This window comes from Rattus norvegicus, chromosome 16 (assembly GCF_021556685.1).
Source record: "Rattus norvegicus strain SHRSP/BbbUtx chromosome 16, alternate assembly SHRSP_T2T, whole genome shotgun sequence".
NCBI classification, from domain to species: Eukaryota; Metazoa; Chordata; class Mammalia; order Rodentia; family Muridae; genus Rattus; species Rattus norvegicus.
In genome coordinates, this window is record NC_141549.1 from 51,188,980 (window position 1) to 51,213,805 (window position 24,826).

Genomic DNA, 24,826 nt, shown 5'->3' on the forward strand with positions numbered 1-24,826 from the left:
AACATTTACAGTCTAATCGGAATTCATCTTATAATGGCAATCTCAAAACACATTTGCTAATTTTGTTAATTATATCACTCTCGTTGACTTTCTCAGCTCACTTTTCATTTTTGGTGAAGAGACACTTGTGACATTTAGTGTTTAATGTCATTAGCTTTCTTTCTGAAATGGGAGGGAATATTGTTCAGGAATTTTGAAACCTAATGTGAGTAAATGCAGGATACAGGTGCATCTGTTGACTGTGCTCGCTACACAGTCATAGCTGCTAGGAAGTAGCCGTTATCTAAGTGAGGAGGGAGGTGCACTGGGAAGAACCAGTCCAAGGGGGTTAGGAGAGGGTGTTTGGGCAGATTGCTTTGGCCAGCATGGTCTAATATCTCTTTCCAAAGCATATTGGCAAATTACACCGAGCAATCTCAGTAAGGCTGATTTAATTAAAACGCTGTAAGCTCAGGTCTCTGCCTGTGTGCAAGGGAAGACTTTTGTCAAAAGAATTTTAGTACAAACCTATGAGGATTTTTAAAATATTTTATTCTGTTGTAGCTCTCACACTGATTACCGTATGGCTAGAAGTATAGCACAACCAGACAGGTCTTAATAAGGGCTTTAAAAATCACAGCGTGTTCTTCAGTTCCCTAGTACAGGATGAATGTGACATCAGGGACACAAATATCATTACCTTGATAAATTACTGACGGCATAATGATTATGGAAATCGTCATCGACAGATCATCAGTCACAATTTATTTCAAATCAATGTCTACAATTTGTAGACTGGATGGAAGTTTTATCAAAAGCCCTCTGGTAGAGTACGGCTCCTCGGAGCTCAGTTCCTAGAAGAGCATCCCGGCTCTCTCATGCATCATCTGCTGTTCATGAATGGAACCACTCAATGACTCTATGGCCTCAAGCAATCCAAATTAGTGAGAAGAACACTGGGCTACTCCACAAGGCCTAGGCGGATTTGTGGAGAAAAGCAGCTTAATTTAAGGACCAATAAATGGGCAGACTACAGAATCCCTCCCTAGACATGGTTTCCTTTTTGTCTTTTCCAACTGGCAATAAAGGATGATGGCTGACTTTACTAAGTGATTAAATTGCCAATAAATTGGTGCAAAATCATGGCATGATAGGCAATTTATGTCTTCAAACCAATCTAGGCAACAGGAAACATGGCCTGCCTGCTTTTGTCTGACAGTTGCTGGGGTTTCATTATTATTTTTTCCAACACATTTAACCTCTCGAGTCATTCGAGGTCAGCCGGACCCAAGCAATCAACCTCTGCAGTATATTTATGTACTGTTCGTCTAATTTTTAAGTTAGTCATAATACATTAGGGTCACAAGGTAATCTATGTCAACGCTGGCTAATGATGAATGGATATAAGAAAAAGGTGCCCCCCCAAAGCCTGCCCTCTCAGGCTCATTTAATCTCTAGTACAGCACACTTCAACAGATCCAGAGGTTTTATTTAAATATAGACAAAAATGGGTTTTATTAAGCTTCATTTTCAACTTTTGCACTTTTCATGAGAACTGAAATAATCTGGTGTTTATCCATTTTGGTTGGGATAGACGAACCAATGCAGAATTACATAGCAGGAAATAAACGTGAGCACTGAAATTTCTGTTAATTTTGTGTTATAACGTTGATGATTTTTTAAAAAACAACCATGTGCATATGTTTAGGGCTGGGGGTGTGCACATGTGTGTGACCGATTATGGAACACAGAGACACTGGGACCTCTGGAACTGTAGTTGTGCACGTTTGTGAGCTCTTGACATGAGTACAAGGAACCAAACCAATCTCCCCTGAAAGAGCAGACCATGCCCTTAAATTCCATCTAAAAAGTTTGTAAAATTGCTTAGTGAAAGTGGATTAAAGTGAAATGTATTTTGTAGCTCTTTACTGTGTTATAAAATATGTCAGCCTTCTTTGTATTGATTGAAAAGTTTGACAATGATAACAATAGTCTTAATGTTTTAACATTTTTATTGATTCTTCAAAAATTTTTGTACCATATGTTTTACCATTGGTCCTTAATTATGTAGTATTACTTTCAATTTCGCGTGTAATTACACTTACCAGATGTTGTTCTGAATAACGATACGGTAAGATCAGCCATCAAGTGGCATATACCACCCTCCATCTGCATGGCGATTCTCCCCAAATCTTAATTGAAAACATGTAATATTGCAACATTAACATTAATAAAAATTTAGAGTATCAGTTATGAACCAAGTGTCCTAGTTAGTATCATGATGCAATTTTTTTTTTTGGTGTCCCTTTCATGTGAACCTAACACAGAAACGTTGAGCCCTTCCATTTAAGCTGAGGAAAGAGAGCTACCTGCAAGCCGAAATTGGTAGACATGTTTGAACTTAAGATCGTTATTCTCCATGGCCGATGAAAGACCCGGAAACGAGATGATTCAGATGAGTTTCCTTTGGATTGTTGCTATAAGCGGCATTTATGGAGGATTTGCTGTATGAATAAGTTTGTACCAGGGAATGTGAGAAAAAGGGAAGGAAAGAGGGGGAGGAAGGAAAGAGCGAATTCATGCTTCCACTTTTGTTTCTTTCTGTGGGAAACTGAAATAATTTGTTGCTTGTCCACTTCTGTTCAGATAGATAGGCTGATACAGAAAAATGGCAGGAAATAAATATATGAGCACTGAGTTCTGTTCTATTCTGTGCAATAATTTTTGATGGATTAAAAAAAACATATTGAAACCTTGGCCAATAAAAATAGGTCCAGCATTCCATCAATTTGCCATGTTTGAAGTTTAGAAAAAGAAGACATTACAGAAGAAAAATGTTCCAAAATGAACTTAGGGAACAGCCAGGAAAAAGCAGGAGGTTGGGGAATTAGTAAAGGTAAGGACAGGGCTGCAGGAGGAAGGAAAGGCAGTGTGCCTGTAGGGTTGGAGGGAAAGAGTTCAGAGCAGTGACAGAAGGAGCTCGGACTTTCTGCACGTGAGATAGGGCACCCATTAGCAATGCCGAAAGCAGGTCACCATGATTGTTCTACTGCAGAAGCATGTTATCTGCAGAGGGAGAGGAACACAGCAAGAACTGCTGCAGAAGCACAGACTGCCCTTATGCAGTTGCAGGTGGAGAGGTGAAGCCAATACATTGTACCAAGTCCAGAACAGCCAAGGGATTTGGCATCGTGGTGGTATCCTGGGCTGGGACTGGCTTTCTCACGCATTTTTACATTTATGATTAGCGTTTGCATGCACTGATGGCCTTTGCTCGGTTACGGAATGTATTGTGATTATATTTATAGATTCCATAGATTCGGTGCAAATGCACTGTGTGGTTTATTTACTTGATCCTCTACCGAATTCTCACTTTCGGGAGGTTACAGAGAAACCAGAGAGAAATCATTTGGGACTTGCATCATAACATAGCTATTTCTAAATGACACTGACGAGGCAAACAAAATGGCAGGCTATTTCTCTGGGTGTTACAGTAATGACTGTCCTACCGGTGGCTGGTTCAGAAAGTACCATAAAACAGGATACTGTGCTAAAAAAAAAATGACAGGACATGCAAGGAGGGAGGAGTCAACTCCTCAGATGCAGCTTACAGTTTCATGCAGAGCCAGGACGTGTTCCAGATCAGGTAGTCAGGCCAGACAACGCTCCCTGATCCAAACCAGCACCTAAGGACTTGCGAGGGAATAGGGATTGAACAAGGAAAGAAGAAAGCAAAGCCTTTCAAAGGACATGAAACAGACTGGAGCGGAGAATTCACATGGGCTTCTATGTTATAATGGAACAGTGGGAAATGAGGCAAGACAAGAAAATTGGAAACAGATTGTGGAGGGCTTAATGCCTGGTGAGGAATGTGCACTTTGTTCTATTGGTATTGGGCGGTTCTCGCGGAGTTTAGAGGGAAGGAGCAACATGATGGAGAGGTATTTGGGGGAGATTAATTCAACAGCTGTGTGCAGACCAGGAGATGACTCAGAAAACAGCTGCAATAGGTGACTAGACTTGAGAGTCGGAATTGGTTGGTTCTGAGTTTCCAAAGTGACATTGTTGTAGGACTAGGTCAAAGCTCCCTCTCCCTCCCCGACTCGCTCATTCTGCCAGTGCCCGTAAAAGCTACCTAATAAAGTAATTGTTTCTATCAAGTCCTCTATGTAAAAATTAAAACAAATAATCCCTTTCTACAAAAACTATTTGCTCTTTCCTCCATTATTGCCTTGATTCGTAGTGACAAGCTAACTAGAAGAACTGACAAGGACAGAGCAAACTTGGAGGAAACGGGAAAACAAGCAAGCGCTTGGCGAAGGAAATGTTTATCACCGCAGTTCTCATCATTATGAGTTAATTACAGGCTCTCAGCAAATACCCCATTGTGAACTCAGAGGTGCGATATGTTTTATTTGAAAAAGTGAAATAGTGATTTCTTTTCTAGTGTGCAGTGGCACTTCCTGCTATTTTAAGGCTGCTCGCTCGCTGGTACCCACGTACTTTGATAACCAATTATCCCAGCAGGCCCTCGCAGTGTATTTTAACCATAATGCTTTTTAAAAGCTTCAGTTGCAAAAACAGCGTTGTGCCTTAATTGATCAGATGGGCATCTAAAGTTGTCTGAACACTGTGCAATATCTGAAGAAATTATAAATTAACTGACTTAACGTGAACTGGGGAGGGGGGAGCACACCTGTTGGAATGAGACCCATTGAACTTCTTCCTCACAAAGTTTCTCGGGACTCTTCTCTCTTCTTCATTCCTGGGAAAGGAGGATGTGTAGCGCTGAGTTCTGACTTAAATCACAAATGGAAACTCATTATAGGCTCTCTGTCTCTCTGCAAGGTCTTAATCTGCTTTACAGAAGGCAGCTGCTCATAATTTAATTACAGTTGTGAACATTGTAAATCTCAGATATTGGGGCATCATCATCCTCTTGATGGTATGTGTGCACGTATGTGACGTTCACCTGTGTACACAGTCACGTGGGTGTAGGTGTGTGGGTGCCTGTGGATGGCAGAGATCAACACTAGGTCTTTTCTTGATTACTCTCTACCTTCCCTTTTGAGCCCCCTGGCCCTGGGTTACTCATTCATTAGGTAGGGCGGGCCAGCCAATAAGTTCCAGGAACCCATCTGTCTCTGGCTTTCTGCAGTGGAATTACAGATAGATGTCAGTGAGTCTGGCTATTATGTAGGTGCTAGAGATTGGAACTCTGGTACTCATGCCTATGCCATGAGTATGGTTCCAGTCCAGCCAACTTCTCCAGCCCTCTTTATTATTGTATTTGGCAAGCTTGTTATGAAAATACTCAGTGCCATCTTCCAAGGGAAAGGTGACTTTAAAAAGTAACCCGTCTTCCTGTTCACGCTACCTTAGTGTCTGTTAACTATAATCACTGTTTAAAAGCTGACATCTATGATTGATTCAAGCACAGGGCCATCACTTTATTGACTTTGGTTTGATTTTTATTTCCCTTTCACTGTCCCAGTTGGCTTCTCCCAAGTAAGAAAGTCAGACAGTGGTTACAGCTTTGGAAAGGAAAGATAAGCTGGAAACTGCGGGATGCAATTTTTCTTAGACCCCCTTTGCCAAGTGTTACATAACTGTATCCAATTTCTTTAGACTTTGATAATGAGAAACAGACACGTCCAGAGAAATATAACCAAGAGATTTGCAGTAATAGGTGATTTCAGAAAGACACATGGTTCTAAATGGCACTAAGATTATGTGCTTTGGCGTTCTGAATCTTTCTCCTTTTTTTCATGTTTGAGTAGGTCCTATGGTTGATTATCGGGTTGAAGAAGGGCAGAGGCCCTGTCTGCTGATTATAAATGTGCATGTGTGTAAAATTTTCACACATAATATAATATTTCAAAGTTATTTTTTATGGAGGCTCAGGGGGTCCCAGAACTTAAACAAAACTGCTGATCATTGGCTCCAAGAAATACTTAGAAGGAATCATAGTTATTTTTTACATCCCAAGGAGTCATTCGCAGACTTTTGGGCTACAGCTCACATAATGTTTGTTTATTCAGCTGGCTTTGGAGATTTGAACAATATTTGGAAACACATGAGTCTCTGCTTCGCTTAATAAAAGTATACTCAAAGGTATAACTACAGCAGTTTTATATCCAAAGGCTTCCCACAAAGAGAGGTGGGTATTGATAAAAATGTACCTTTGCAATTAAAAGAACACAGACGCAGAAAGAAAATCATCTCACACGGTCCTCTGAAGAAGTGGTTATCAAGCCCGGTGTCTTCTGTGCCTCAAAGCTCAAACACCCGTGTTACAAGAAAACTACAAGCTGTAACCTGCATTATTCTCTCTGATCATCTAGAACAAACAACCCCTCATTCATCTCCTAAGAATGATATTTAACAGGAGACATGTAATTTTGTTGGTATTAATAGTAAGCAGTGTGACACAAAGCCAGCTAGCTCTTTCCTATGAAAGAAGGTGTGATGAATATTTCATGGCCATGGCTCCTGAGGAGCATTCTCCGTTTAAATGTGAGGCAATCTTTCAGTGTGTCTGCCAATCAGAGGTCTTTAACAGATGTAAAACTCATCGTCTTTACTGCCTTTGAAAATATAAGAAACTTGAGATACAACTGAAATATTCATTACATGGACAACACACAAGCCAGTGAGGCTGGGAGAGCCGAGGGGGTTGGTCAGTATTTATACAGATTTTTCCTTTTTTTTTCTTTCACTTCCTTCTCCTTCCCATCAAAGCTTCTAGTACTTTCATAGTCCATGATTGGTCAAAATGTCTTTGTTTCTGTATTTTTCAATTTGGGGCAAATGTTTCACAATATTTAACATCCCCATAATCTTTTCCTTGGTTAGTTCACTGGTGGTTTAAATGAAGATTGGTTTTGGGTGGCATGATTCATATCCACTTAAGTAATGGTTTTATTGTGCTACTAGTGACACAATAAGAGGACTTCTTCAATTTTGCGCTGCTCTCTAAGATGTTCTGAAGAGGCTATTATTACTTGGTCAGATGTTATAAAGCAAAGGCATTTTAAATGTTTTATGGATGACAAAGTAGATATTTAAATTCTGTAATAAAAAGTATAAATAACAGGACAATGACTTTTGATTAGACAAACTTACCCACATAAACACACATACATTCACCAGGAGAAAGTATTACATGAGGCTAGGAAGAACTGTGTTGAATAGCTGAGGGGCATAGTATACCCCCTACACACACTAACACCATAATTTCCCATACGGTCCTAAACTTTTTAAGAAATGTAATAAAAATTGAAATTTCATTAAATAAATTTAGCTGGCATGCTGAAAGTATATTCACTCTTTTTTTTTCAATGTATTTTCTAGTATTTCACCTTGCTTTTTCCTTCTCAATTCAATCTAATCTGCTAAACTTTGTGAGTTGAAATGCATCCTGGGGAGTGGGGACATAGAACAAGCTTTGTCTCCAACTAACCTGCTACAAAAAGCAAATGAAGAGGTGAGGGGGAAAAAGCAACATATTTTCAGGTCTTACAATGTGCCAGACACACTGTTGGAGAGAGCTTTTTATATGTGTTTTCTTAATTAAAGTGAAGTTATTTTAGGATTGCTATCTCATTCCATTGTATATGTGTAGTGTATTATATTATATTTATTATTATCACTTGGTTGTTCTGGTGACTGGAAGTGCATGTTCAGTTTAATATGATAGAAAGTAACTTTCAGGGGATAAAATGTATGACTCAGAAAATGTAACAGTCATGCATTTTGATGGTAAGATAGCATATTCCATAAGAAGCCAATACGTCAGTTCTTTTGAAGCGATGCATGGACGTGAGGACAGACACTGACAAGAGAAGTTCGGTTCAGACATTCAGAACAAAAGCACAGAGGAGTTTCCAAAATATATCAGGAGCAAATGATAGTATATCGTGTCTGTTTTTTAAAGGCAGCAAAACTGTTTGGGGTCTGGGGTGGTGTGATTCATACAGAGTCTTGCCTAGGTAGTTTTTAAAAATTACTACTTTAATCATAAGCTAAAAAGAATGGAATTTGAAAGGAAGTAACACTCTGTTAACTATATTAATTTCACCAGTTCCCAGATGAATTAGATGCCATCAATAACCATGTTTCTCCCTTTGGATTGGTTTTCTTTGTGGCTGAACGTTCATGCTTCTTCAAAGAACCATAAGCAATGAATTTTCAACAAAATCACAATGATGTTGTTACTTTCATGAAGATTTATTAATACTGACTACTAAATAAAAATGTCACAGACACAGTAAATATCATGCCTAAAAAGCATAAAGAAACGCTACATTGGTTTGAGGACAAATAGGAAATGTAATTTACATTCTGAGTACAAAATGAAGGCCTGAAAATGGCAAAAGAATGGATTAGAAGCAAAGACGATAATGGTTCTCATGGTACCTGCATAAGAAGTCAAAACTGCAACAAATTTGGGTTCTCTGGTGTACACGTAAAGTTGACCCTTGGCAAGACTGTCAAGATGTTGGCTGCCATTGACATCTCTTTCCGGGGTATCTAACACCCCTAAACCTTTCTCTTAGATACAAGATCTAAAAGTATCTTCCACAGCCAACAATCCTTTTATTAAGTGCCCAGCTCATGAAATGTTTTGTGACTTTTAAGGCAATGGGACTCAAATCTTTGGACTGCGGGAATAGACATACATCAATCTATTTCTACTCAGAAAGAAAAATAATAATAAAAACCTTAGCAGAAACAATACAATACCTAATATTTTAATAGTTTAGCAATTGGGCAATGAATCCAAATGATGAGATATAGAATCTAATGATAATGGCATAAATGTTAATTCACTTAGGTTTGTCTGCAACCAAGACAAGTTGAAAGCAGTAATACAAGCCATGTCCCTCCTTAGATTTCAGGAATTCTGATGATTTCCATGGAAACCTATGTTGCAGGAGCAGAGCCAAGTGCTCGAGCATTGGGTTGAATTGGGTTGCAGGCAGATGTCCTGGCCGAATACTAGTCTAACACAGTTAATTCTGGCAGTGCACTAATATTGCTTCATGAAAGCACCGTCCACTACCTCAGCACTAGAGTCATAAGCAAATACTCATCGTCATTTATGAAAACTGTACATGATTCAAAATCAGAAAGCAAAATGGGTTTTCTTTTTGTATTTGTTTTCTTTTTTATTTACTTTACATCTCAATCACAACCCTCTTCCCAGTCCAACCCTTACAAATCCCTTTCCTCATTGCTCCTTCCTCTTCTCCTCAAACAAGGGGAGCTCCCTTGGGAACCATCCAACCCTAGGTCATCTAGTACCAGCAGGTCCAGGCACATCTTCTCCCATTGAGACCCACAAGGTGGTCCAGGTAGGTGGGAAGTGGAAGCAACGGCAGGGAACCGAGATTGCTACATCGCCCGTTCCTCTTGTTAGGGAACCACATGAACACCAAGCTGCACCATTGCTGAAATGTGTAGGAGGTCTAGTTCCAGCTCCTGCATGTTCCCTGTTGGTGTTCCGGGCTCTGTGAGCCTCCATGGTCTGGTCTCAGGTTAGTTGACTTGGTAGGTCTTCTTGTGGTGTCTTTGATCATTCGAACTTGCTTACTTCTATCCCCAACTCTTCCACAAGATTCCCTGGGTCTTTGTTTATGATGTTTGATTATGGGTCTCTGCATCTGCCTCCATCAGCTGCTGGATGAAGCCTCTAGAATCTGAAATTGCCACAGCCTTCCAGGCAGGATTCCCAAAAGAGGAAAAAAGGGTATCAATCCATCCGAAAAAAGACATCCAAAATGTGTCTTGCCTACAAGATGTGCAGGGATAAGGATGAAGCAAAGACTGAAGGAACAACCAACCAATGACTACTCCAACATGAGATCCATTTCTTTTGAGAGTGCCAACCCCTGACACTATTGATGATTCTCTGCTATGTTTGCAGGTAGTAATCTAGCAAAATGAGTTTTCTAACCATCAAGCAGAACCTCCAAGCAGCACTGGCGTCCACAGGGTGAGCATGAGTTTGAGGGACTTAAGCATGGGTTCACTGATAATGACCTGGAGAATAAGAAGCTTTCCCAGGTGAAAAGCGCATCTTCACCTTTGTGCCCTCTGGTGCTAATGGCTATAAAACTGAAACACCCAGGCTACTGAAGATGAAAGGAGAGGAGAGAGAGGATGAGAGACAGTTGGTTGTATCTGAGGAAGCAACAGAGATCTACCCACCTTCAAAAATACACCTTACAACTAATTAGGCCACAACTAGAAAACTGATGGGAGGACCAGTGTAGTAGGTCATTGTTTCAACCCAGACATGGAGCAGAATCAGATAAACAGTCCCCAAAGCCAAAGTACCATATGCTCTGTCCCAAATGTAAAATTAGTGAGGGGGCATTGGTATAAAAGGGGATTTATTGGAGATGAAGAAGAAGAAATACAGAGGGAAAGAAGCATAAAAATTGGGCAAATAATATTTATTACATGCATGTGCAGAAATATAATGAATCTTCCAAGAGAACAGTTCCAAGAGGCCTGGTGAGGTGAGGTTATATGAGATCCAATTTGATATGGTAGGCAAAGAGCCCTCACAAGTTTAAACTTGTATCTTAACATCCATCTGTCCCGGGTGTAAACCTGCTGTGCACAGAAGTCTCGATGAGGACTCACAGCATTATATTACTCTTGCTTATTTAAGCTGCTGTCTTCTCAGAGGACAACTTCTCTTTCCAACGTCCACGAATTAACGGCACCAAATTAGCAGGCCACACTCTCTATTTACTGTTCTCCATTTTCTCACCAGTGAGGCGATTCGATGTGTCCCATTGGGGCCTGTGACATCTACATGTCCAAACATGCCAGCTGTCTGCACAAAAGGAAGTGTGCTCTAATGTGAAATTGCTACATTTTCATCCTGTTAACAAGTGCTACGAAAGTCAATTAACGAGTATCTTTGTCCATGTGTGAGGCTTACGGTTATGAAAAGCATTGAACATATTTCACTTGAGTTGCAAACTAGGCCATGCTGGTGGATAACTAGCAATATGGTTTTGAATATTAGCCTGGGATAAAAATTTACATCTTAATATCTTCTATCAGCAGAGTTCGTTCTAGAATGAACCTTTAATGAAAAGACTCCAACTGCAGATTTGAGATTTTGTTTCCAGTGAAGATATGAGAAAATGCTAATTTGGCTTTTGGTTAGTGTTCTTCTGCCTTTGTCCTTTTTCTTTTTCCCTGTCAGTTTGTTGATGGTGATGGCCCTGAAGGTGACAGGGGACAGCAAGACATATATGCATTATGTGGAGTTGGTTTCGGATAACTTTGGTGCTCTACTAAAATATTCTCTTCTAGTTGACCCTTGGATCTTCTTTGTGCTTGATCATGGATACACTGACAGTGCCATCACCATGGGCTTATACCGTGTTGTGAAAATGAGGGGCTGACTGCTTGCTAAAGCACTTTCCCCATTGATGAAATTGGCAGTGACCTTAATCAGTGACACTCTCAGCTTTTTAGCACTGACAGAAATAACCATTTTTTCCCACTCTGTCTATTTTCATTATAGACATTTTTCCTCTGATCTTCAGATATATGTACCAAGTGTTTCAGGAATCTGGCCAGAACTCTTCTGTTTGTTCTAGGGTTCTTCTTCCAATATGCCCCATATATATATGCAAGCAAACTGATTGGAAAAACCTCAATATATAGAACAATTCTAGGCGCATTGGAAATAGGCAATTTGAGGCCATAAACTTTTCGGTTATGACTGTATGAAACTGCATAGAATACAGACTTCCTCAACAAGCTTCATTAGATCTCTGGAGCAGTGGTTCTCAAACTTCCTGGTGCACTGGCCCTTTTAATAACAGTTCCTAATGTTGTGGTGACCCCAAGTCACAAATTACTTAGTTGCAACTTCATAACCATAATGTTGCTGCTGTTAAAAATCATACTGTAAATACCTGATATGCGGTATAGCTGACATGATCCATGGGTTGAGAACCACTGCTGTAGATATTAATTCTTTTCTATACAGCTGCAAGGAAGATCAAATTGCTATAAGCTAAAATAATGTTTTTTCCCAAAGTAAAGGTAATAGCAAGTGATTGTTTTAAATCACTTGATATTTACAAACATGGTCTTGATGGCATGGCTAAATTTATTAGCACCCATGAGTGGTTATTCTCCACACATCAACTTGTAATTTCTATCTTTGGGAATTTTCTGAATTTTTGTTACCTAATCCATTTTATTTGGAACCAAGCAATATCTGCCTTTTGAGGTAGATGGGACGGTTAACTGAGTTAATTACCATGAGTCTTCTAGGATAGCATTTCATGCTTCCCCATAAACATCCACTAGTAATCATCTCTGTCAACACCCAAATGTACTGTGGAGTCAGGATTTGTCCTGGCTGCAGGTTTGCCCCTCATACCCAGCATCAGATCAAGTCTTCTGGCTGCACAGGCACACCCAAGTCATAAGTGAACCCCAAACTTCTGAAGTAGACCAAGCTCTGAGATTCATCACACAGAGTTTAGAACTCAGCACACAGACAGTTATATGGTCCTCAGTCCCTTCTTTTAGACATGACAGCTTAAAGTGGCATATTGCTGGACTCTGGGGGATCTAATGTCCACAAATATTCTGGCCACTTAAAGAAAGGAAATGTTTGAATCCCCTACAGGGACTTCTAGTTTACTAAATGTAATCACTGGCAGGGACTTGTAGTATGCTAAATTTAATTACCTGCAACAACAGAACTCTGGTATGCTAAGTTTTATCTCCTAGTGTGTTAAGGATAACTGGCACACAAAGAACATTTAAAACGGCCATTCATGGGAATAATTACCTACCACAGCATAGCAGATCTCCATCTAGGATAACTTCCAAACTCTTAACAACTAGTTTGTTAAGGCACAGGAAAATATACAGCTTCCTGCAGATTTCTGTTACTAATGTGTACTTGCGAAAACTGAGTATCATGCGGTCTTTGTTGCTCCCTAGATTTATAGTTACCTTGTATCTAAATCTAAACAAGTCAAGAAAAAAAGAGAAATAATCACTTTCCAATATGAACCCGGCTTGAATTTCAATGCATTCTACTCTACCCTTCTAAAATCTTTGCTTGATTTTCCTGACACCTGGCTCTCCTGAAGATCATGTCTCTGGTGACTTCCTTCCTCTGCCCATATAAGTGAGACTGTCCCGGTTCCTCCTCACATACTACTGTGGTGCTGTCGCTCCTGATTCCATCAGATGCCATAGCCTTAATCTTTCCCCTACAACTCAAAATGTTGTTTCTGCCTCTTGGGTCACATTTGTTCCTCTTCTACAGACTCTCCAGGGACCACTGCTCCTTGTCATTAAAATCCGTTGTGTCAGTCAGTCCCAGTGAAGACGGAAACACGGCTCATACCTTTCTTACCCACTGCTGAAACCTTAGTCACACACCTACCAATGTGTCTGCAATGCAGTCTCTTGCATGAAAAGTTTCTTCTGAAGTAAAAATTTTCTGGTTTCTTTGGAGACTCGGTTGTGTCATGTGATGTTTCTCTGGAGACTGTCTCATGAGAGGATGTTTGGGGACACGTGGGAAGATGTTTTGTTGAGAACAGTCATCTGGTGTTTTCCTGGAAGCTGCCTGGTGGAAAGGGCACGTGAAAGGACACATGATGTTTGGAAAGGGTATAAGTACAACCCTACAGAGAGTGGAGCACACTGCGTGTGGCATTGGTCCACCTTGCAACTCTTTGCTGGTCTTCGTTGGGCTTTGCTGATGCTGGTCTTTGCCGATGATGCTGTGGCACTGGTCCCCCTTGCCTTCTTCACTGGTCATCATTTGTTGTGACATGATATCATAGAGAGAAAAGCACCAAAGACTGTATTCCAGCAGCTTCTTGTCACTTCCTCAGACTCAAGCCAATTGGCAGAGCCTCTTGCTCTCTTCTGGATTGAACTGCTTTCGCTGATTTGTGAGTGGTGTTTGCAGGTAGATCAAGCTGCTACTTTACATGAACTGAACGGCTGATATGCTGACAACAAAGATTGGAATCAAACCCTAAAAATAGTTTTAAACAAGTCCACTTCCCCTGATAACCTTTCTTTTCTCTACCTCTTTTGGACGGTGGGCTAAAAGGGAGTTTGAAGGGTTTAAGAATCCTTATTAAAGTAGTTTTTAGAAAAATCTAAGCTAACACTCTTCTACAATCTAATACCTCTAAAAATGTCTATCAAGTTGAAGTGCCTTAAATTTCTTCTCCCTTTCATGCCCCTATGTTCAAAAGCTATAATGTAACTCCCATGTGCCTGAATGGCTATCCCACACACCTCCCCTTTGCAACTGACATCTCACCTATGCTTTAACGTGTGATCCATTCTCTCTGTTGGAAGTAGCCTTTTCTATATGTATGTCTCCTTTAGGAAGTCAGCAACCCGGATGTAAGCTACAATTGTGTATTTACACAACTTTTTTGAAGAAGGGTTTTTTTTATTTTTGTTTTTGTTTTTGTTTTTGTTTTTGTTTTGTTTTGTTTCTTAACTTGCTATAGCTCTGTACCACTTACACAAATACTGGCTATAAGAACTGGTATTACAAATGTGTATTTATGTAAAAAACAACTGATTAAGAGCCATATTCAGGGCAGCCCAGTCACTGCAGTTTTTATAATGTTCTTGTCAAGAAACAAGAGGGGTATTTTTGCCTGAGTATTTGAATGACTTATTTTTATGACTTATGTAGATTAATATACTATAAAAAGATTAGACATTTAAAGGAGTGTTTTATGGTATAGTACATTTTCTCTTTGTTTTCCCTTTCAGGCTTGTACTGCCTTGATACCTTTGCTTTGGTGACACGAGGGACCTGCCACAAAGCTTGAGGAAGAATCTACCTTTTGGGTAAGTTCCATATACATTTCTAAATCATACTGTAATCACAGTTTTCAGGTTTCATTGACTCGTTTTCTTTTAAGCCCTATTTCATATACATACATATATAAATACACACACACACACACACACACACACACACACACACCACAGAGATAGGTAGGAAATTGGTTTTTTTTAAAAATTCAAGGTCTTGGCTTATTTGAAAAGAAGATAGATTTAGCAGAGAAAAAAATTTAAATTATAGGGTTTTTTAGACATTAGCATAAAATCTTTCGGTTTTGTACAATGCTGTAGAAATTCCATATCTTTCTGAAAGGAATTTATACTTAGGGTAAAATGATTTGAAATGCAAGACGCATCCTGAAGAACATGCGAGTGTCTGCACGCCCCATGGATTTTCACAAAGTGAGCATTTATGTGCCAGCAACAGAACACAGCAGATGATATGAACTTCACCAATGTCCCAGTGGGCCCACCTTTGCTTCCCTGCCACCTCTTGCTTCCCACCCAGCTACCTTTCCCCACTCCTATTAGCATTAGCCACAACCTAGATTTCTAACTCTCAAAATTGCTTCACTGTTCTTGGAGTGACTTAAAATTAAAATCAAAAGGGGAAAATATGAGCAGCAGGGCCATGTGACTCTCCCATCTATGTAATGGCTGCTTGGCAGGTGATTTAACAGCTAGTTGGGCTGGAAACGCTGTCACCCAGAAGCCCAGCAAATATCACCTGTTCAATTGAAGGTCACTGCTGAGTAACATCTGGATTCAGTCCCCCCACCACATACCCATTTACAGTTTTGTTTAATAAATGGCCTGCCCAAGATCAGGAAAGGGATCCATCTCATCAGATGTTTACAGCAAGTGTCCCTCAGTGTTAGAGAAAACATTCTTTTTTTTAACAATGACTGATTAAATGTGCAACTAATATGGGATGGAGATGTTGCATGAATTCTTCCAAGGATCCAAGAAAACATATGAAAATACAGTTAGCTCAACCGAATGCTTGGTAACACGTTTGTTAAAGACTCCATCATGCTTGACGTTATAAATGAGAAATAAGAGCACAATTTTTTTATCTCAAGGGAGGTCGTCTTATCTCTCTGGTGGTTTACTATGGATGGGATTACTACCAGCCTCCTAATGCTGACTAAATTTTAGACCTTTTCTAAATAGCAGTTACGTACTGACACTTGGTTATCTCTCTGACTACTGGACTAGTTGAATATTTTAATAGGAAGATATTAGGATTCCTCCTTATTTGAAATTCCAAAAATAAATCATGAAAATTTTCATATCACTAAATGTTACTGATATGTCTCACATTATCAATTTCTGTTTTAGTTCATTTCTTAAAATAATGTCATATAGATTTCGCCTCTTTATGTTTAGTGTCGTTAATTAGGTGCAGCATTTGATACAATCTGGTACATTAACTGTTAAGAATCTGTTCTACAGGGGGGCTGCTCAACCTAGTCCCTAAATTTCAGGATATACTTTAGTTTTAAAAGCATCTGTAGTCTTCCCTTCTGTGTCGCCAAAACATGGTCTTAGATGTCTGCTAAATCTGTCATGGGGATTCTGCATGTAATAGGAATGCTTAAAATCAAAAATTTCTGATCAAGTTTTATGTAAACCTAATATGTTGCTATACATCTTATAAAATATGTATGTCATAAAATAGTAAATGAGTTGAAAAATACAAATTGATGTTAAAAGATAACTTGACAGTCATCCAGTTTTTATTCTTAAAATGGTAAATTTTTACAAAACTAAAGATGATTGGATTATATTCCATTTTGCTATTAACGTGCATAAGTAAAAATACAAGGTCTTCCTGTAGTAAAGAAGGTCAGCCCCACTCACCCAGTGTAGGCAACCACTGTCTCATTTTGATGGTAGAATTCATCTGGCCTGGCCTTGAGCTGCAGCTCCATGCAATGTGGCAATGTCTGCTTTCTTTACTTGGAAATCCGTCATTCGCAGTGACACTTCTGAGTCTCATCTGTGCTGTATAGCATAGCAGTAGTTGTGTTTGCTATTTTACTATTTGCTAGCATTGCGTTTAGCAAATGTGCCACATTTAACTGTTACTTCACAAGATAGAGGGTTGTTTCCACGTGTGAGATAAAGTTGCTTGTAAGCATTTTTTGAAGAAGTCCTTTTGTGGTAACATATGCATACAAGTGTGTGTGAGTTTGTGTGTGTGTGTGTGTGTGTGTGTGTGTGTATAGATGTGTGAGTGTGTGTGAACGTATGTGTGTGTGAGTGTGTGTGTGTGTGTCTGTGTCTGTGTGTGTGTCTGTGTCTGTGTGTTCATTTCTGTTCAGATAATTTGTGGGTCATAGAACGAGTGTGTTTAACTCTTCAAGAAACTATTTAGGAATGTCTCATCATAACAGATTGCCTACCCCACTTTATACTCAGTCAAGAATGTCTCACGGTTACGCTTCTTCCCAATCATCCTCAGGATTTGATGTCATTAATCTTCTGGGTTTGACCCTACCTTGTTGTCTCCCTGTACTTTTAATTTGCACTACTCTGTGACTGGTGATGCAGAACCCACTTTTATTACTTCTTAGGCATGCATATACTTTTTATTCTTTTTAATTTCTTAAGGTAGTTGCCTTGTTTTCGAACATGTCTGAGACATAAATTCTAAGCCAAATATTGTCCATTTTGGATATTTCCACTCCATCTAAGATTCGTCTATTTTTAAACTACACCTTCAATGAATAGACTTTGGAGAGGTCTAATTGCATCCTATTTTCTTTATGCTTTGTGCTCCTTATGTCCACTCTCAGAAGTGTATGCCAAAATAATTTAAACGTCTTTGCATTGTACTATCTCTAAACTTTAGAGGGTGTTACCTTGAATTAAGTTAATGTGTGGTGGTGGGGAAGGACTTAATGTACATGTTTATTTATTTACAGACTTTTCTAGTGTAATTTATTGATAAATTACTCCCCTCCAAATTAAATAGCTCTGACACTTGCTTTAAAGCCAGCGAATCATCTATGTATAGTTCTGTACTGGGTATTTGATTGCATGGATCTATCCTACCTTGTGAATTAGTCCCACTACCATGAGCCTTTAACTGTGATGACATAGATCTGCAACTGTCTGGTCTTAGGCTGCTCCTTAGCAGTGATAAATGCTTTGTATTTCCATATGTGTTTTAGGATAAGCACACCAGCTCTACAAAGAAGAGAAATGGCTATGGCCGCCATGTTTAGTCTTCTAAACCATGACTCATGAACACATGACAATCTCCTCCCATTAAATCTTTCTTCATACTCTGTCCACTTTCATTCATCCTTCAAGTTTATGCTTAACTGTTTAATCCTACTATTGTATTATAAATCAAGAGTTTTATTTCTTCTTTCTTGTCTGATGACAGAATATAGATATATCATTGATTTATAAAGTGCTGACCTGTGTCATACAAATATTCGAACCTCATTATTTCCAGTGGGGATATTTGTGTGTGCATGTGTATGTATCCTTTAACTAAACTTTATTATTTAAAATTATAAATATATAAAAACATCACACTCCTAAATTAACCAAACTAGAAATCACCTTAATGAACAGTTAGAGTTGGCTTGCCTCATTATTTAATTAGATGTTTTAATGTAACAGAGAATTTTACATCGCCATTTATGCCCCTTTTATGACTTTCTCTTCTTTTCTGTACAATCTTAGACTAGTCAAACAATGTAGAACAGGAGTGCTGAGCACAGACATATTTATCTTGTTCCTGATCTTTGGAGAAAATGTTAAATGTTTTATCATTATGATATTGATTTTAGGCTTTGTAAAAACGCTTTTTCAAACAAAGTAAATTTATTTGTATTCCTAGTTTTTAAGTATTCTCTATAATGAACAAATATTTAATTTGTCAAAAGTTATCTTTTCTTTCTGCATATATTAAAATGATTATAAGGAGTTTCCTCCTTTTCTGATAAATTAGTGAATTAAATTGATACTTTCATAAATAGCCTCACCCTGCTTCCTTTTCTATTTCCTACTTAGTCATGATTTATGTCCTTCTGAGTTTGACTTTTATGATATTTTAAAATAATTTATTTTATTTACTTATTCAAGAGAGAGATAAATATCTTTTCTTGAAATGTACTTTTGGCTTTTGATAGGAAGCTTCTGGCCCATTTAATGAGTTGGAAAGTATTGAAGTATTTCATTTTATCTTTTTTTCAAAATAATTTTTATAGATTTATCTATTGTATAAAACTTATATAGACAATCACAAGAAAATTTATCAACTTTTGAGTTTCTTGGTAAGGAACTTTCTAAGTATAAATACAATTGTTTAAGATACAGAGTTATCAATGTTATCAACACTTTATTATGTTATTGTTGTATTTTTCAGCATTTCTCTTCCACTGAGTTGTCAAACACGTGAATGAACTCTGATCCAATCCCTTCTTTCATTCTTGACTGTAGCAGTGGATATATTTGAAGTTCATGAGAGTTCTTCATGAACTAACCCTTTATTACAATGACGTAGTCCATTAGTCTTACCATTCAACCAGTATCCATCTTGTATAACTGTAGACTTAAAAATTAAAGAGATATTGATACTCAACTTCTCGATTCACAGCCACTCTTTGCCTCACTGTATGGATAACTCACAGAGAAACTCCATGCCCAGGAGATTAGCCCCCCACTCCCCACCTCTATTCAGTACAGGTATTTCTATCTGTGCGACCATGCTCCCTGTCAGAAAAGAGAAGGCAGGTTTATTTTGGCCCATGGTTTTACGGAGTTTTAATCCATCATAACAGGAGCATCATGGCCGAGATGCTTGAGTCATGGAAGTGGGAGTGTCTAGCAGAAGGTTCTCCTCACCGCAGACTCCTCTAACGAGCCTGAGAAGCGTCAAATGCACTAAAAGCTGCTTTCGAAGCCCGTTGTCAGTACCTACGGTTTCCTCCCTTCCAACAGTTTCTATAGGTTCTCAAAAGAGCAATTCCATCTTGGAAACGAGGGCCCAAAGCATAAGCAAGTGGGAGACGTTTCCTATTCAAATCATAACGCTACCCTAGTCATCCTCCTTTCCAGTCTCCTGCTTTACAAATGCCAGACAATCCAGCAACCTGCTGTCTCTTATCGGCTGCCTCTGTCTGATGATGTAGCTCTCTTCTTTGGCTCTACTTCTTTTCATGCCATCTGGGAATCACCCCCAAACAGGAAGCGAGAACAAATATTGCATTCTCTTCATGGCCTTCCCTTCTATGGAGAGGCATAGTCACGACTGCATGATATCATTGCCTCAGAACAGTGTTTTATCTTTTGTCCAGTTTTATTGTTCTTTACAGTAAAAGAGAAGGTCCGATGGCAGTGTCTCTGTCACGCCAAACAGAAGTTCTTTTGTCATAATTTTATTAGGACAAGTAACTATAATGAGTCTCTGTCTTCACTTTGGCAAAGTTAAAAGACATCTCTCTCATCATGTTCAACTCTAGACAAATAACAAATAAAGTAGATGGATTTCCAAGTTTCTTAAGGGGGTCCCACTTATCTCCTATTGTAGAGGGCTCCTCATTTCACTCCCATAACTATCCTAACTTTGTTAATAACTTTCCCGCCTATTCTAATTATAACACTAAATGCTACACAGACCTTTTTAAGAGTTAACATCCTATAATTCAACTTTATCTGCATTATAGAATAGCTTCAACTCTTCAGTTTATTCTTTCTGGTTTACATAATTATTTCTGTTTTAGGAATAACCTTCTTCTTTGCAAACAACTGACTACTCTCTTTGAAATAAGTTTCAAATGCAGTCAAGTAGGCTGTGCCACAGAAACCATACTTTTATTAGAAAATGTGTTACAAATGGGATGCATTCATCTCATTTGCTCAGAAATGTATGCCTTTTTTAAAAAGAATGTTCCATTCACTATCAATGATGGGCTTAATTAGTTCCATGCACTTCCTGTCTAGAGCTGTGGCTTAGAATCACGTGACCCTGGATAAGGGTATTTAATTGCTATCGAGAAGAACAAGGAAGACTTACTTTGGGATCCTCTTTCTTTATTTTTCTTTTCCAGCTTTTGAAACTCTTAGTCATTGCACATCAGATATGATTGACCTGACCTGAAAGATGCTTGAACACAACCCGAGCACCTTAGGAAAAAGAATTTGCAAAGAAAAGCACTCTGCCTTTTCTTATTCTTGCAAAAGAATGAGTGGCTTTGTTAAGACAACATTTGGGAGCAAATGTTGACCAGAAATTTGAGTCCCCTTGTTGCCTTTCTAGCCGTCCCGCCCATGCTTTGGCAGCTTAGTAAGAGTGATATCAGTTCATTACTTATTTTTCTTTGAATGTACACTAGGCTAATGCAATCCGACCACGTGAATGGTTACCCAGTTATTCTTCAATCATCAAGTTATGTCGCACACTGAAGGCTGGAATATGCGTTGAACTTTCAAATCTTATGCAAATACGTTGTATTTCCATATAGCGCCTCTCCAGCAATTTATTACTTTTATGTTTTGCATCGCAACCCATTCATAAGCTGTTTAATGCCAAGCTTGTGCCTCGAGAAAAAAGTGGAGAACATCTTCCATTAAGTAAAAGACTTCCTTTGATGGCAGTCTTCATAGAAAGATTCAAACTGTTAGTCAGAGGCATGTGTTTTAAGAATGGCAGCTTGGGGTGCTGTGCTCTGTTCCCTCTGTTTTAAAACATCTCAGAGTATGCGTTCAGCTCAAAATTTCTATACCTAACATCTACTAAATCAGATCAGGCCATTTTTTATGTAACGGTTTGCAAATGTATTTTCTTGAATGTTAAATCTGTTTCTATTTTTCAATCAATTTAAAATGTGTAGAAAAAGTGTTCTGATTGTATATTATCCAATTTTCATCAGCTGCCGGAAGGAAATGCTGTGAAAATCTGTGATTTAAAACCCTTAAAACTTCTGCTTGAAATGCATGTTTTGTTAAGAACATTAGATATGCAAAGTGTTTTAAACAGAATTTTGATGTCTTTATTAATAGCATTTAAAAGTTTTAGGATTTCAGATATTCATAGATTTTGCTCTCCTTGACTCGCAAGGTCAAATACTTTAGATATATATTTCTCTTGGGGAAGACAGTTGTAAAGGGGACTTGAAAAAGAAAGGGAAATAATTATATTATCAATAATAGAGCAGTGCTCTCTAAGAGTTCTTAGGAAACTGTATTTATCATAGCATCATAGCATGTATACATAACCATTAGCATCAATAAACTTTTTAAAACCCCCTATAGATAAATCACTTGCCTATGAGCTGGGTGAAATAAAAAACAAAAACCTTCAATTCCTGAGTTTGTGAAGTAGTTAAATAAAACCTGCCGAAGGGGATGCCTTCTTAAATGCTACTCTAATAAGAGTTGAGAGGAGAAGAAAAAATCCCTTCTAAACCTTATGACTGAGGTGGGACTCCAATGTGGATTGGTGCATCATAACAACTTATGGTTGGAATAATACTGAATTATATCAAATTTAAGGACATTTTCGTTAAATCTAAGCAGCCTGCGTTTGATATGAAGAACTAGTAGTAGCAATCACAGAATAAGCCAGAACAGCAGATGACTTTCTGTTTTTTTAGCTATATTTGGTTTCATATTAATTAAAGGAAAAACAGAAGGACAAACCTGTTAATTAATACTGTTCAGTTATTTATATTTAGTTGTTCCTGTTCTATCAGTATTTTTGTTCATCCCTAAATGAGAGATTTCCAAGGAGGAAAACAAATCACTGAAGTACACAAGAGCTTACTTTCTCTCAAGGGCAAGCCTCAATTAGAGCATGGAAGTCTCCTGGTTTCATTCTGACCTTTGTAGCCCTTCAGTATAGTTCTACGACATTAGACCAGGTCCGTGATAGGAACTACCATTCCAGTCCACACATCTTTCTTTACATTTCCAGCAAGAGGAAAGGGCAAAATGTATGTTAGCCCTTCCTATCAGAGGCCTTGGAGGAAGTACCTTAAATATACTTTGTTTATATACCCACAGCCTGCCATTGTCAAACACACAGACACACACACACACACACACACACACACACACACACACTTTTCTACCTGGAGGTTGCAAATGCAGTTGTCAGATCTATGTCTCCATACCCAAGCTAAAGATGTGACTTGCATTTGAGTAGAAGAGGCTTATAAACATTTTTGCCTTTTCTACTAAACATTTTTTAATGTTTGTGATGGGTATTACAGCATTACTAATTCAAGATGAGCCTGCTTGGTTTCCGCATGTGATGTTATAAATAAGGGATATTGGTTATTGGGTTTACATATTCTAAGTACTGGACAAGTTATTCAGCTCTTAGGTAGGATCAAACCCATTCCAACTAAAAGGCTACAATAGAATTATGCAAGATCATGAATGACTATTAACTAGAGAGTAAATGCTAGAAAATCTAGTCACATGGCTAACTTATATATTACTGTGTGTGTGAGAGAGAGAGAGACAGAGACAGAGACAGAGACAGAGACGGGGGTGCTTAGAGAAGAGGGGAGCCTTTGGGTGAATGATAGGTAATAGTTATGGTTAGTAACAAATATGGTCACTAATACAGTAAGAATGTGGTTAGGATGATAGAAAAACAACAAAGAAAAGATGATGATATGGAAAGGAGAAGAAAATAAAAGGAAGTCGAGGACATGGAGGAAAATCTTAGCAATGTCCTGACATCTACTCTGATCGAAAGTTACATCTCTCCACATCGACTCTTCGCCGTAGGAGGGCACGTGATTCTGCTCTAGGTGCTGTCTTACCAACTGTATTGGTTTTGTAGGTGATTATTTTCACATTGGTAAATGCTAGGAATGTGCTTATGTGATATGCTTTTCTAAGGGAACTTTTCTATTTATCACACGATGGTTCCTTCGTTGTTTAAAGAGATGGTTCTGACAGCGCCCCAGCCCTTTGTCACCTCTCCATCCTTTCAGTTCATCCTCTCAGTCATCACTGCCCTCTTGTCTGACTGTAATTCCCACATCACCCTATCACCATGGGGGTAGAACTGTAGTCTATTCTTTTTTTCTTTTTTTTTTCAGTTAGAAATCGCCTTCTCAGTGAGTCTCGGGCTGCTCTTTGATAACCAAAATGCCCTCCTAGTCTATAGCCATCTAATAGGGAAGAGCAGGATTTCACCTGGTGAGTCAGAGTGGAGAAAATACGGGTCAGGTGACAGGAAACAGCACCGTCACGTGATCTGAATGTGAGGCTCAATATTCAGCACATGGTTTACACGTGAATGGCTGTCTTGGAAAAAAAACAAGCATAGGAAGACAATGAAGGGAGAAGAGAAGGCAAAAAGAGAGGAAGGGGAAGTGCCTCCCAAGCACTGCCAGCCATGTTGTTTTCAGCCATCCTCTTAGCGGATGTAGAGGAGTGCACCAAGAAGGCACTGTTCTGCTTAGCAATAGCTGCAGGCTGGCAGAAACTCGGTGGGACCCAGAGGAGGTGGAACTGCACTGAGGGGAAGCGACTGCCAACCTAGAGGAAAAGATGCCAAGTTAGTGCCTCTACTCAGAACGTTCTCATGAGAGTTGATATCCCGTCTACAGCCCCATCAGAGTCTGTGAGAGCCTCGTTTCCAAAAGTTGGAGAGCAGCAATAACAGCGGACAGGGAAAGAAATTATTTTCAGGGTTTTTCCTCGAAATGCTCCTGTGTTCATCTCCCCCATTAAACATTAGAGATCGCTGTGTAAAAGCCCCAGTTGTGATGCTGGGATATGTAGCAGAGACCTTAGACTCTTAATTCCCTCTTATAAAATTAGTAGACCCACTTGTGGGCGCTGACTTTCTCGCACATTCCAAAGTGATCTGTCAAATATTCACCCCTGTGAGCCTCTCGCACATACTGACATTAAGGGGGGAACGTACAATTGGTTTTTTATCTTATTTTTCATGTTCAGTTTGGGTTTTAAAAATAAAATC

At 38.9% G+C, this 24,826-nt stretch overlaps 1 protein-coding gene and 1 long non-coding RNA gene across 1 annotated transcript in view; both read left to right on the top strand.

The window, feature by feature from the left end:
* The window catches only part of Erich1 (glutamate-rich 1), a gene marked incomplete at its 5' end in the record, with an annotated part of 52,793,804 nt that overhangs the window by 20,318,420 nt on the left and 32,450,558 nt on the right, over positions 1 to 24,826 (top strand).
* LOC148000552 (uncharacterized) overlaps positions 1 to 24,826 on the top strand; it is a 299,008-nt gene that overhangs the window by 118,767 nt on the left and 155,415 nt on the right. Inside the window, exon 2 of the long non-coding RNA XR_015639891.1 lies at positions 14,788 to 14,865. This is a non-coding gene — a long non-coding RNA (uncharacterized LOC148000552). The remainder of the gene's footprint in view (positions 1 to 14,787; positions 14,866 to 24,826) is intronic.